The 13,540-nt window shown below is 46.2% G+C and overlaps 1 protein-coding gene across 1 annotated transcript in view; it reads left to right on the forward strand.

Annotated features, from left to right (window-relative positions):
* The window catches only part of CHGB (chromogranin B), a 100,263-nt gene that overhangs the window by 31,421 nt on the left and 55,302 nt on the right, over nucleotides 1-13,540 (forward strand). The gene's annotated exons all lie outside the window — the stretch shown is intronic.

Below are 13,540 nucleotides of genomic sequence, written 5' to 3' on the forward strand. Positions count from 1 at the left end.
ATTATACATGGCGATCATATCCCCCCTTATGTATTATACATGGAGATCATATCCCCCCTTATGTATTATACATGGAGATCATACCCCCCCTTATGTATTATACATGGTGACCATATCCCCCCTTATGTATTACACATGGAGATCATATCCCCCCTTATGTATTATACATGGAGATCATATCCCCCCTTATGTATTATACATGGTGATCATATCCCCCCCTTATGTATTATACATGGAGATCATATCCCTCCTTATGTATTATACATGGTGATTATATCCCCCCTTATGTATTATACATGGAGATCATATCCCCCCTTATGTATTATACATGGTGATCATACCCCCCCTAATGTATTATACATGGAGATCATATCCCCCCTTATGTATTATACATGGAGATCATATCCCCCCTAATATATTATACATGGAGATCATATCCCCCCCTTATGTATTATACATGGTGATCGTGTCCCCCCTTATGTATTATACATGGTGATCATATCCCCCCTAATGTATTATACATGGAGATCATATCCCCCCCTTATGTATTATACATGGTGTTCATATCCCCCCTTAATCTCCTCTTCTCAAGAGAGAATACATTCAGTTCCTCTAATCTTTCCTCATAGCTGATCTCCTCCATGCCTCTTATCAGTTTGGTTGCCCTTCTCTGTACTTTCTCCAGTTCCCCAATGTTCTTTTTGTGAATTGGTACCCAAAACTGAACTGCATATTCCAGATGAGGTATAACTAATGATTTGTACCGGGGGAATGATATCTCTCTCTCTGGAGTATATACCTCTCCTAATACAAGAGAGGATTTTGCTCGCTTTAGAACCCACAGCTTGGAATTGCATGCCATTATTAAGCTTGTGATCTACCAGAACCCCCAGATCCTTCTCCGCCATTGATTCCCCCAGTTGTACCCCCCCTAGTATGTATGATGCATATTCTTAGCCCCCAAGTGCAGAACCTTACATTTATCAACATTAAACCTCATTTGCCACATAGTTGCCCAATTACACAGAGCACTGAGGTCGGCTTGTAAATTGGAGACATCCTGTAAGGACATTATTTCCCGGCACAGCTTGGTGTCATCTGCAAAGACTGAAATGGGATTTTTAATCCCAGACCCGATATCGTTTATAAATATATTAAAAAGTAAGGGTCCCAACACTGAACCTTGGGGTCCCCCACTGATAAACACTGAACCTTGGGGTACCCCACTAATAACACTGAACCTTGGGGTACACCACTGACACCCCTAGACCATTCAGACAATGAATCATTAACCACTACTCTCTCAATACGGTCTTTTAGCCAGTTTTCTAACCATTTACATACGGATTTTTCCAAGCCTGTAGACTTTACCTTACACATGGCATTCATTTGTATTTTTCTCCAGCCTTTTATTAAGTGTATCTATGGTCAATATCCCATATTCATTTCCACATTGTATTTCAGTTATTTCTAGTCTACTCCTATTAAGCTGAACTATCTTGAAGTTTGTAAACTTGTGAAGATCCCACATATGTATTTCCTTGAAATAAGTGACCCTTAGTTACTATGCCCTGTGAGTAGCACTGCTGTGTCACACATTTCACAGAGCCCGCCTTCTGAACTAAAGAGGTGCTGAGATGAGTGGTCATCTCATTAACTACAATGGGCAAACAATCCAAGCTATGCTCAAAGCTTCCTTCACTCCCAGCTAAGGGACAGCTGGTAGCCAAACTAAAGAATTCCACCATGCCCTACCCTTCAGAGCTACACCCAATCACTATAATGTCACATGAGTGGTAACACGGTAATGCAATTTCAAATCCTTTTAAATCTTTAGTTTTCAATGCAAGTGTACTTGGTGATCCTGTTATGAAATGGTAACAGTTGTCTACCAAATTTTCTTCACCCTGTCACAACATCCTCTGTTTGAAAGACTACATTCGGTCATGGCATGGTCCATGGACTATAAGGAAGCCAGTCTTGAGCGATGATGTGCAACTGATACTGGAGTCAGAGGAAATAGGCAAGAAATGGTGAAAAGAGACTAAAAATGATATTATTATTATACAGTATTTATATAGCGCCAAAAAGTTTGCTCAGAGCTGTACATTATAGTGGGGGACATTACATGAGACAGTACAGTAACAATACAATACACGATGGGTTCGAGGGCCCTGCTCCTTGGAGCTTACAATCTAGGAGGGAGGGGATAGTGGTACAGGAGGAAATGGCTGTGGGGGATGGAGTGGTAGGAGGAGATTGGCTGTTAGGTGAGGACGGGGTAGGCATCCCTGAAGAGATGGGTTTTCAGGGTGCGCCTAAAGGTGAGGAGGGTAGATGACAGTCTGATGGATTGGGGTAGTGAGTTCTAGAGGATGGGGGAAGACCTGGAGAAATCCTGGAGTCAGGATATGAACAGCACTTGACTGGTCCTTATTTGCAGGGACTGTTAATGTTTTGGCAGCAGGTCTATCTCTTCTCCCCAGTTGTCCCTGTTGCTTCCATATAGAGAGCTCAATAAAAAAAAAGTGTTAGGTAACTACCAAAATTAAAATAATATACGTTTCCTCCCGATACTGGTTTCCTCCAACACTCAAAAGACATGCTGTGTCATGGTCAGAGGTCAGGCTCGGAGACCAGTAGCTATAGCAGTAGAGAGACTCCCACCGATCAGCAGGATATGTACAGAAACAGTTCACCCTGGCGGATGACGTGGGCTCACCCAAGGTGCGGAGTCTAAGCACTAACCGGTATTCACCAGAGCTCCTGATGGTGGAGATGGGTTTTGTTGCGTGTTAGTACCAGGTCGTGGTCCTCAGGATGGCCCCACTAGGAGGTCAGTAAGTCCGAGTCCAGTAGCAGATATAGCGGGTAGGGATCAAGCAGAAGCATAGTCAATAAACAAGCCAAAGGTCAAGAACAAGTGGTTGCAGGTTGGGATCAAGTGGAAGCATAGTCAAGGAACAAGCCAAAGGTCAATAACAAGTGGTTGCAGGTTGGGATCAAGTGGAAGCATAGTCAAGGAACAAGCTAAAGGTCGGTAGTGGAGATAAGGACAGCTGTAGGTACACAAAGGAGCAAGTTGTTGGCTGGAGGGAGTCTGGCAAACAGGAAGTACAAAGGCATGGCTTAAATAAGAAGTTCATGGTAGGAGCAAAGGGTTCAAGGTTCAGGAGAAACAAGACCCAAGTGAAGGTTGTCTACGGAGTCAGGCAGGGTGCTCTCAAGCATCCCCGGTTGGTTGCACAGCTAGAAGAGCTGGGCTTGGCTGAGGTTATGGGTTCAGATCCCAGTCCTGACTTGTTGGTAGGTTATTTGGCTCCCATCTAAATTGGCCATAGTAAGTGAGATAGAGACCGATGTGAATGTCCCATTTGGAAGGCGTTGCATAATTTGTCGGCACTACATAAATACCTGTAATAAAATAAATAAATAACATACACTAGAGCACACTTGTCAAACAAAAAGCCTGCAGGCCAAGTCCATCCTGGCAGGCCATTTCATGTAGCCCTTGCACTTCTGCAGGAGCTACAGCAGTGTGCACGCTTCCTGTCAGCCTGTCATTGATGTGTACATGCTTCCTGTCAGCCTGTCATTGATGTGTACACACTTCCTGTCATTGATGTGTACACACTTTCTGTCAGCCTGTCATTGATGTGTGCACACTTCCTGTAAGCCTGTCATTGACGTGCGCACGCTTCCTGTCAGCCTGTCCTTGACGTGCGCACGCTTCCTGTCAGCCTGTCATTGACGTGCGCACGCTTCCTGTCAGCCTGTCATTGACGTGCGCACGCTTCCTGTCAGCCTGTCATTGACGTGCGCACGCTTCCTGTCAGCCTGTCATTGACGTGTGCCCACTTCCTGTCAGGCTGTCATTGACGTGTGCACACTTCCTGTCAGCCTGTCATTGACGTGTGCACACTTCCTGTCAGCCTGTCATTGACGTTTGCCCACTTCCTGTCAGCCTGTCATTGACGTGTGCCCACTTCCTGTCAGCCTGTCATTGACGTGTGCCCACTTCCTGTCAGCCTGTCATTGACGTGTGCACACTTCCTGTCAGCCTGTCATTGACGTGTACACACTTCCTGTCAGCCTGTCATCGGAAACATCCACCACAGATCTACGCCAATCCTGGTAGTGTACGACCTTAAATGCTCGTGTACATAAAAATAGAAATCTTTTGTACAACCTCAAAATTATTGAATTTTTTGTAGACAGCCAATAAGACAAAAAGTAGTGGTGGAATAAAAGAAGTTTTGGGCTTTACTAATCTTTTTGTGTATTATTTCTTTATGGTCCATCTAAGTGGGGGATGTAGGCATGGTGTGCTCTTTACTTTTATGCTATCTACAAAATGAACCTTAGATGGTAAGCTCTGTAAAGTATTGATGGGCCGGATCCCCCCCCCCTGTTCAATTCACGGTTGAACATTCGAACCTAACAAAAGTTTGACCACGAACTTCGAACAGAGGGGACAACTCACTATGCAGTATCTCTGAGTATGCAGTAAGACCGCACAGCTACTAAAATACTGCATGAGTTATATTATTAAGTCATGCGGTATTATAGTAGCGAAACATTCTTTCATGTTTCAGCTGTCAGTGGGCTTCCACACTGACAGCGGAATGTAAAATGAATTGCCGGCATTGCCTGGCAATTAAATTTAAAAAAAAAAATGTATGGGATCCCCCATTCATACCAAACCCTTCAGGACTGGTATGGATTTTGAGGGGAACCCCCATGCCAAAACTTTCTAAAAAAATGGTGTGGGGGGTCCACTCCAAAATCCGTACCAGACCCTTATCCAAGCATGCAGCCTGGCAGGTAAGGAAAGGGAGGGGCAAGTCCCCCCCCCCCAAACCATACCGGGCCACATGTCTTCATCATGGGGAGGGGTGCTTTGGGGCAGGGCAGCAGGGGCGGACTGACCATTTGGAAGCTCGGACACTGCCCGAGGGCCCGGGGTCAGTAGGGGGCCTCATGAGATGCCCCTGGTACCTTTTTCATAGGCTTTTTTGAGTTTGGGCAAGGACACAGGGGCCCCATGATCCCCTATTGCTCGGGGCCCCATGAGTTGTCAGTCTGCCCCTGCAGGAGAGCACCTCCTCTCAAAGCACCTTGTTCCATGTTGATAGGGACAAGGGCCTCTTCCCCGCTGGTGGTTGTGGGGGTCTGCGGGCAAGGGGCTTATCGGAATCTGGAAGCCAGGGGCCCCCAGATCCCCCCCTTGTAAATGAGTATGGGGTACATGGTGTTGCTACTCATTCACAAAAAAAAAATTGTAGTGTAAAAATGACAAAACAGACTTTGACAAGTCCTTTATTAAAAACAAAAAAAGAAAATGTCCCCCAAAGTAGATCCAACATTAATCGTGATGTCCCCCACCACCGCCGACCCGAAAAAAAAAAAAAAGAAAAACGCTCCACTCTTGACGCTGGCTCCCACCATCTGACAGCTGCGCCCGGATGACAGTTCTTAAATACTTTGACGAGGTCACAAGAGGGCGGGGTCACCCCGCCCCCTTTTGATGTCAGCATGCGCTGTGATTGGTTGAAGCATTGCACCTGACCTGTGGACAGGTGCATTGCTTTGGCCAATCACAATGCACTGCCAGGATGCAGTGTATTGTGGGGTGCGGGGGAAGGACAGCCGACCAAACTCCCTTACCATTCGTGTGTTTGCCAAACATGAATGGGCGATGTTCGATTCGAAATTATGTTCGACTCCAACATCATGCCCAACACTACTGTAGAGGCAGGGACTGAGGTGATAAATCCACAAGTATGTACAGGGGCATAGCTAAGGAGAAGATACAGGAGTCCAAACTCCCCCCAGGGCGCCTGAGGCACCGTAGCTAGCTCTAATAGTCACTCTTCACCTGAAGTACTGCAACTGCCACTTCTTCTACCTGCCAGAATTCAAAGACATGGACAGAGCATCTCCTTCTCTCCTGCTCAGCTCCAGCCACATGAAAAAGCCCAGGGAGAGCTTGCCTTCACTCTTAAATGCCTGGAGGGGTGAGTGGATTTCATGGAGAGGGTAAAGTTGTACTGTGGAGGGAAGGGGGGCTGTACTGGGGGGAGGGGAAACTGTACTTGGAGGCGAATCTGTACTGGGGGAAATCTATACTGGGGGAGATCTGTACTTTGTGGGGGGATCTGTAATGGAGGGGGTATCTTTATTAGTGGGAGGGGGGAGATCTGTACTGTGGGGAGGATCTGTACTGGGAGGGATATTTGTACTGGGGGAGATCTGTACAAGGGGGTAGCTCTATACAGGGGGAGATCTGTACTGGGAGGAGGATATCTTTACTAGTTGGTGGTGGAAGAGCTGTACTGTGGGGAGAATCTGTACAGAGGAAGATCTGTGCTAGAGTGAGTTCCATACAAGGGGAGATCAGGGGCGGACTGACCATTTGGAAACTCGGGCACTGCCCTAGGGCCCGGGGTCAGTAGGGGGCCCATGAGATGCCCCTGGTACCTTTTTCATAGGTACTTTTTTGAGTTTGGGCAAGGACACAGGGGCCTCATGATCCCCTATTGCCCGGGGGCCCCATGAGTTGTCAGTCCGCCCCTGGGGGAGATATATACGGGGGGGATCTGTGCCGGGGGAGCTGTAATGGGGGGGGGGATCTGTGCTGGAGGATTTTAGATTTGGGAGCTTTCCTTCACTATTAAATGCCTGGACTGGTGGGTTGATTTCATGGAGAGGCGAGAGCTGTACTGTGGGGAGGATCTGTACAGGGGCAGATCTGTACTAGAGTGAGTCCCATACAGGGGGAGATACATACGGGGGGGGGGGAGATCTGTGCTGGGGGAGCTGTAATGGGGGGAGATCTGTGCTGGGGGATTTTGGATTTGGGAGCTTTCCTCCACTATTAAATGCCTGGACTGGTGAGTTGATTTCATGGAGATGCGAGAGCTGTACTGTGGGGGGGGGGATCTGTACTGGGGGAAATCTGTATGGGGTGAAGATCTGTACTGGAGGGAGGGTATCTTTACTAGTGGGAGGGAGGAGATCTGGGGAGGGTCTGTACTGGGGGAAAATTGTACTGGAAGGAGATCTGTACTGGGAGGATGGTATCATACTAGTGGAAGGGGGGAAATCTGTACTGTGTGGAGGATCTGTACTGGGAGGCAGATCTGTACTGGGAGAATGGTATCATACTAGTGGAAGGGGGGAAATCTGTACTGTGGGGAGGATCTGTACTGGGAGGATGGTATCATACTAGTGGAAGGGGGGAAATCTGTACTGTGGGGAGGATCTGTACTGGGAGGATGGTATCATACTAGTGGAAGGGGGGAAATCTGTACTGTGGGGAGGATCTGTACTGGGAGGATGGTATCATACTAGTGGAAGGGGGGAAATCTGTACTGTGGGGAGGATCTGTACTGGGAGGATGGTATCATACTAGTAGAAGGGGGGAAATCTGTACTGTGGGGAGGATCTGTACTGGGAGGCAGATCTGTACGGGGGGAGATCTGTACTAAGGGGAGCGCTATGCAGGGGGAGATCTGTACTGGGGTGCGTTCTATATAGGGAGAGATCCATACTGGAGGGCCGGGGGGGAGATCTGTGCTGGGTGGAAATCTGTACTGGGGGAATTTCAGCTTGGGGATCTTCCCTTCACTCTTAAATACATGATGCCGTGACTGGTGAGTGGATATCATGGAGAGGGGAGAGCTGTACTGTGGGGGAAGGGGGAAGCAGATTTTGCATTATATTTGTGTGGCTATACACTATGGGTTCAATGCTTTCATTAGACTTCACAGATATACTGCAGTTTGATGTAAAAAATGTTTTATAATGAGTTTCTGAATCTGTAATGGCAGTTTTCAGAGTTCCTTATATCAAAGCTGGAAAGTAGCAGATAATTTAATGTGTTGCAGCTAGATCCTACACCACGCATTAATTGTATGTTCTGGAAACTGCAATCATTATCGGAGCGCTCAGCCTCAGAATGGAATGCTCATTTATTTTTAATCCAGATGAAATAACCACATCAGAAACACTAAAAAGATATATTTCATAATGAGGAATCTCAGAATGTAAAGCAGGACATCTCTGCTTGGCTTCTCAGTAGCCGCAAACAGATCAAATTTTTTTTATCCTTCCTCACGCAGCCACAGGTTTAATAATTGGTCGGCCTCTATTATAAAGAGGAAGCATGATGATATCTGATCAATTTTTATGTTTTAATTTTCATAACCGTAACTTGGTAATCCTCTACTAGCAAGAGTGGCTGTGTAAAAGTTTATAAAACAGATGTTCCATTTTTCATTACTGTATCAAAGTTTTATTTTACAAAAAACATGTAAATGCTAAAGAGAAAGCCTAGCACTTATTATTTTTTTAAAAGTATTTTTTTATTATTATTTTTTTTAATCACTGCATAAAATATAAATTTTAGAAATAAACATTTCAATGTTTTTGTGAGATTGCTTCTGCAGACTGAAAATCAACATGTTCCGCTCTCTGCAGCAGGAAAATGTGTGTGTGTGTGTGTGTGTGAGGGGGGGGGGCAAAATTTAAAAAATCAAACTTCGTCATAAATTTAGGCCAAAATGTATTCTGCTCCGTGTCTTTGCTAGAAAAAAATCCCAATGCGTGTAAATGAATTGGTTTACATGAAAGTTATAGAGTTTACAAATGTATATCCACTGGAATTTTTGTTTTTACTAGTTGTGGCGGTGATCAGCAACTTATACTGGGACTGCGGCGGGCATTCTGACACTGGGGGGGAACTGACTTGGTGTCACTTAACATGTGTGGCGATCAAAGGGTTAATTGTGTGTTGTGTGTGTTTTACTATGTGGGCTGTGCTTTCCACTGTAAGCACACTGCTTTGTATGGCTGTGCTATGCAGAGCCATACAAAGCAGTGTGCAGGAGCTAACAGGAGAGAGATCTGTATTGTTTACATACAGGTCAGTAATACTCAGCAATCACTGATGGTGACTGACAGACAAAGCCATGAATGGCGGTGCGGGTAGGGCTAGTGTGCGCCCCCTACCCGAAAAAGCAAAACCACATATATATATACGTGATTTTGCGCACCCCTGCTGCCCGGTAGCAGTATTTCTGCCATAGGGCGGCGGGAAAGCGGTGATTTGATAACATGGAGACATGGCAACACTTATTGAATGCAGTGAAGTCTGATTTCCAGTGATAGATCCTTAAAGCCTCCATGGATTAGTAATGTACAGCCGGTGGAACTCATACTGTATACCCTCACGTCAGTCAGATCCAAGGAGCGTAGAATACAGGGCTGCCTTTGTGCTTATTGCCACATCTTTAATCTCTCCCTCTCTTCCGGTGCATTCCCCTCCCTTCTGAAGCATGCACACATCACCCCCCATACTTAAAAAGCCCTCTCTGGACCCCAATGACCCGAACAACCTCAGACCCATCTCCCTGCTCCCATTCACATCCAAACTCCTCGAACGCTTAGTCTACACTCGCCTAAGCTCTCAGCTCAACGACAACAACCTCCTCGATCCCCTACAGTCCGGCTTCCGTCCCCTACATTCCAGCAAAAGCGCCTTACTCAAACTGTCCAACGACCAGAGCTAATGGCCACTATTCAGTGCTCCTACTCCTTGACCTCTCCGCAGCCTTCGACACAGTCGACCACCCCCTTCTCTTCAAAAAACTACACTCCCTCGGCCTCCGAGACTCCGCTCTCTCCTGGCTCTCATCCTACCTGTCACAACGCTCTTTCAGCGTTACCTATAACGCTACCACCTCCCCCTCACTCACCCTCTCTGTTGGGGTCCCTCAAGGCTTCATCCTCGGGCCCCTTCTCCCATCAACACCTCCTCCCTTGGCCAGCTCATACACTCTCATGGCTTCAACTATCACCTCTATGCCGATGACACACAAATCTATCTCTCAACCGCCCACCTCACCCCCTCGGTCTCTGCCCGAATCACAGACCTACTGAGCGACATATCAGACTGGATGTCGCTCCACTTCCTTAAACTGAACCTCTCCAAAACCGAGCTCCTAGTCTTCCCCCCAGCCCGGACACCACCCCCCATTGACTTCTCCATCCCATCCAACAATGCCACCATCAAACCCGCCCTGCAGGCCAGAGTACTTGGTGTCATTCTAGACTCCAACCTATCCTTCCAGCCCCAAGTCCAATCATTAACAAACTCATGCAGACTCCACCTCCGCAACATCGCCAAAATCCGCATGTTCCTAACCCCAGAAACCACTAAACAGCTCATCCACTCCCTCATCATATCACGACTCGACTACTGCAACTCCCTCCTCACTGGCCTGCCTCGCCACAGGCTATCCCCGCTTCAGTCTATCCTGAACTCTGCGGCCAGACTCATCCACCTTACCAACCGCTCCGTTTCCGCCACCCCCCTCTTCCAGTCCCTCCACTGGCTTCCGATTGCATAATGGATCAAATTCAAAATCCTAACACTGACGTACAAAGCTGTCCACCATACTGCCCCGAACTACATCACCAACCTAATATCCAAGTACCACCCAACACGCACTCTCCACTCCTCACAGGTTCCCTGGTCTCCTCCTCCCATGCCAACCTCCAGGATTTCTCCAGGGCGTCACCCATCCTCTGGAACTCCCTACCCCAATCCATCAGACTATCACCTACTCTCCTCTCCTTCAGGTGCACCCTGAAAACCTACCTCTTCAGGGAAGCCTACCCCACCCCCTGCTAATTTCCGACCTCCCCCACTCGTCCTACCACTCCATCCCCCACAGCTATCTCCTCCTGTACCACTATCCCCTCCCTCCTAGATTGTAAGCTCCAAGGAGCAAGGCCCTCGAAGCCCTCGTGTATCTCATTGTATTGTACTGTTATTGTTCTGTCGCATGTTCTGTCTCCCTTTACAATGTACAGCGCTGAGCGAACTGTTGGCGCTTTATAAATACTGTATAATAATGATAATAATAATTAAATAACTAGTCCCTGGAACATGTACAGATGTTGTTTGATGGGCTGTAAATAATTGCCGGCCAGTTGCTGTGTGTACACATGAGCAGATGAAGTAAACCGTAGGGGATAGTTCACATCCTTATACTGCTGTGATTGCATCCTCTACACGGCACAACATTTATTTTACCAAAACATCAAAGCTTTCTGAAATATTCATAAACATTTATTGTTTTTATGCATTTTCTTTATTTATGTATTTTTATTTTATTATAAAATTTGAAACAGCGCTGATACAAACCCCTTGCTATCCGGGGCAATCTTTAAAAAAATTTTCATACACTCGATAAAATCAGTATTTTTTTCCCTTGAAGGATTACCTACAACCCCCAAACATGGATATATTTTCTGAAAGCAGAGAGCCTGGCTGTTGCAATTTTTTTATGTCACGTAATATTTGCGCAGTTGTTTATCAAACTCAAAGTTTTAGCTAAAGAGAAAACACTAAAATGCATTTTAATATAAAAGATGATGTTGCAACAAGTAAATAGATACCAAACGTGAAGATTTAAAATGATGCAGATTTCAGTACCTAAAACTGTCCATAGGTGACATTTTCAAAGGTTACAGGTTGTCAGTTTAGAGTAAATAGTGAATTATGACCCTAGATGTATTGCTTCTATTCTGACGTTTGCAGCAATACCTCCAGTGCTGCCCTAGGCAACACAAAAATCAGCGCCCCCCCCCCCAGAGAGGGCCTTCCACTACTACTGCCCCCCATACACCAGCCACCATCTGCCACGGCAAGACAGAAAAAGACGCTCGCCTTCACAGCTCTGCACATCCCCTGGGAACAAGAGTCAGGTTCTGGATACACCATCATGAAACCCACAGCCTCTCTCGGAACCCACCAGGTCCCCATGCCGCGTGTGTCCCTTCTTCTGTTCCTTCTTCCGAGAGGCAGGGCTGCCCCCCCCAAAAAAATGCCGTCCTAGGCAAATGCCTTGCTTACCTTATGGTAAATACACCCCTGAATATCTCACATGTGTGGTGCAATCACTGTACATACGCACACAGCTGCATTTGCATGTATGTAAGGGGGGGATGGGGTTCCTGTTATTTAAATGCTTCTTAACGATATTTAAAATATTTTTTGTACACTTTTTTATTTCACAAGGGGTCTAACAAGTGTTGGTCAGCAGACCAGTACTCTTTATGGAAACACCAGGGGTCTATTCGATTGGTTGATTCCTTACAATGGGAATTTTTTGGCCAGGCTTTGGCTATGTCATTTATAGCCTACAGTTGCAAGAAAAAGTATGTGAACCCCTTGGGATTACGTGGAGTTTTGCATGAATTGGGCATAAAATGTGCTCTGAATGTCATCTAAGTCACAACAATAGAAGAACACAGTCTGCTGAACATAATACTACACAAACATTAGCTGTTGTCATGGTTTAATTGCACATAACATGTAAACATTCACAGTGCAGGGAGGAAAAAGTATGTGAACCTTTGGACTTAATAACTGGTTGACCCTCCTTTGGCAGCAATAACCTCAACCAAACATTTCCTGTAGTTGCAGATCAGACCTGCACAACGATCTGGAGTCATTTTGGACCACTCCTCTTCACAAAACTGTTTCAGTGTAGCAATATTCTTGGGATGTCTGGTGTGAATCGCTCTCTTAAGGTCATGCCACAGCATTTCAATGGGGTTGAGGTCAGGACTCTGACTGGGCCACTCCAGAAGGCGTATTCTGTGCTGTTGCAGCCATTGTTTTGTTGAATTACTTGTATGCTTTGGGTCATTGTCCTGTTGCATCACCCATCCTCTGCGGAGCTTCAGTTGGCGGACAGATGGTCATATGTCTTCCTGCAAAATGTCTAGATAAACTCTGGAATTCATTTTCCCATCAATGACAACAATCCGTCCAGGCCCTGACGCAGCAAAGCAGCCCCAAACCATGATCCTCCCTCCGCCATGTTTTACAGTGGGGATGAGGTTTTGATGTTGGTGTGCTGTGCCTTTTTTTCTCCACACATAGTGTTGTGTGTTCTTCCCAAACAACTCAATCTTGGTTTCATCTGTCCACAGTATATTTTGCCAGTAGTGCTGTGGAACATCCAGGTGCTCTTTTGCAAACTTCAAACGTGCCGCAATATTCTTTTTGGACAGCAATGGCTTCCTCCGTGGTGTCCTCCCATGTACTCCATTCTTGTTTAATGTTTTCCTTATTGTAGATGTGTCAACAAAAATGTTATCATGTGCCAGAGATTTCTGTAGGTCTTTAGCTGACACTCTGGGATTCTTCTTTACCTCATGCAGCATTCTGCACTGTGCTCTTGCAGTCATTTTTACAGGACGACCACGCCTAGGGAGAGTAGCAACAGTGCTAAACTTTCTCCATTTGTAGACAGTCTGTCTTACCGTGGACACATGAACATCAAGGCTTTTGGAGATACTTTTGTAACCCTTTCCAGCTTCATGCAAGTCAACAATTCTTGATCGTAGGTCTTCAGAGAGCTCTTTTCTGCGAGGCATGGTTCACATCAGACAGTGCTTCTTGAAACCAGTAAACCCAAAACAGGTGTGTGTTTTTTAAGGGCAGGACAGCTGTCAGCAACAC

This window comes from Staurois parvus, unplaced genomic scaffold (assembly GCF_062004578.1).
Source record: "Staurois parvus isolate SC_StPar_1 unplaced genomic scaffold, SC_StPar_1.0 ptg002180l, whole genome shotgun sequence".
NCBI lineage: Eukaryota > Metazoa > Chordata > Amphibia > Anura > Ranidae > Staurois > Staurois parvus.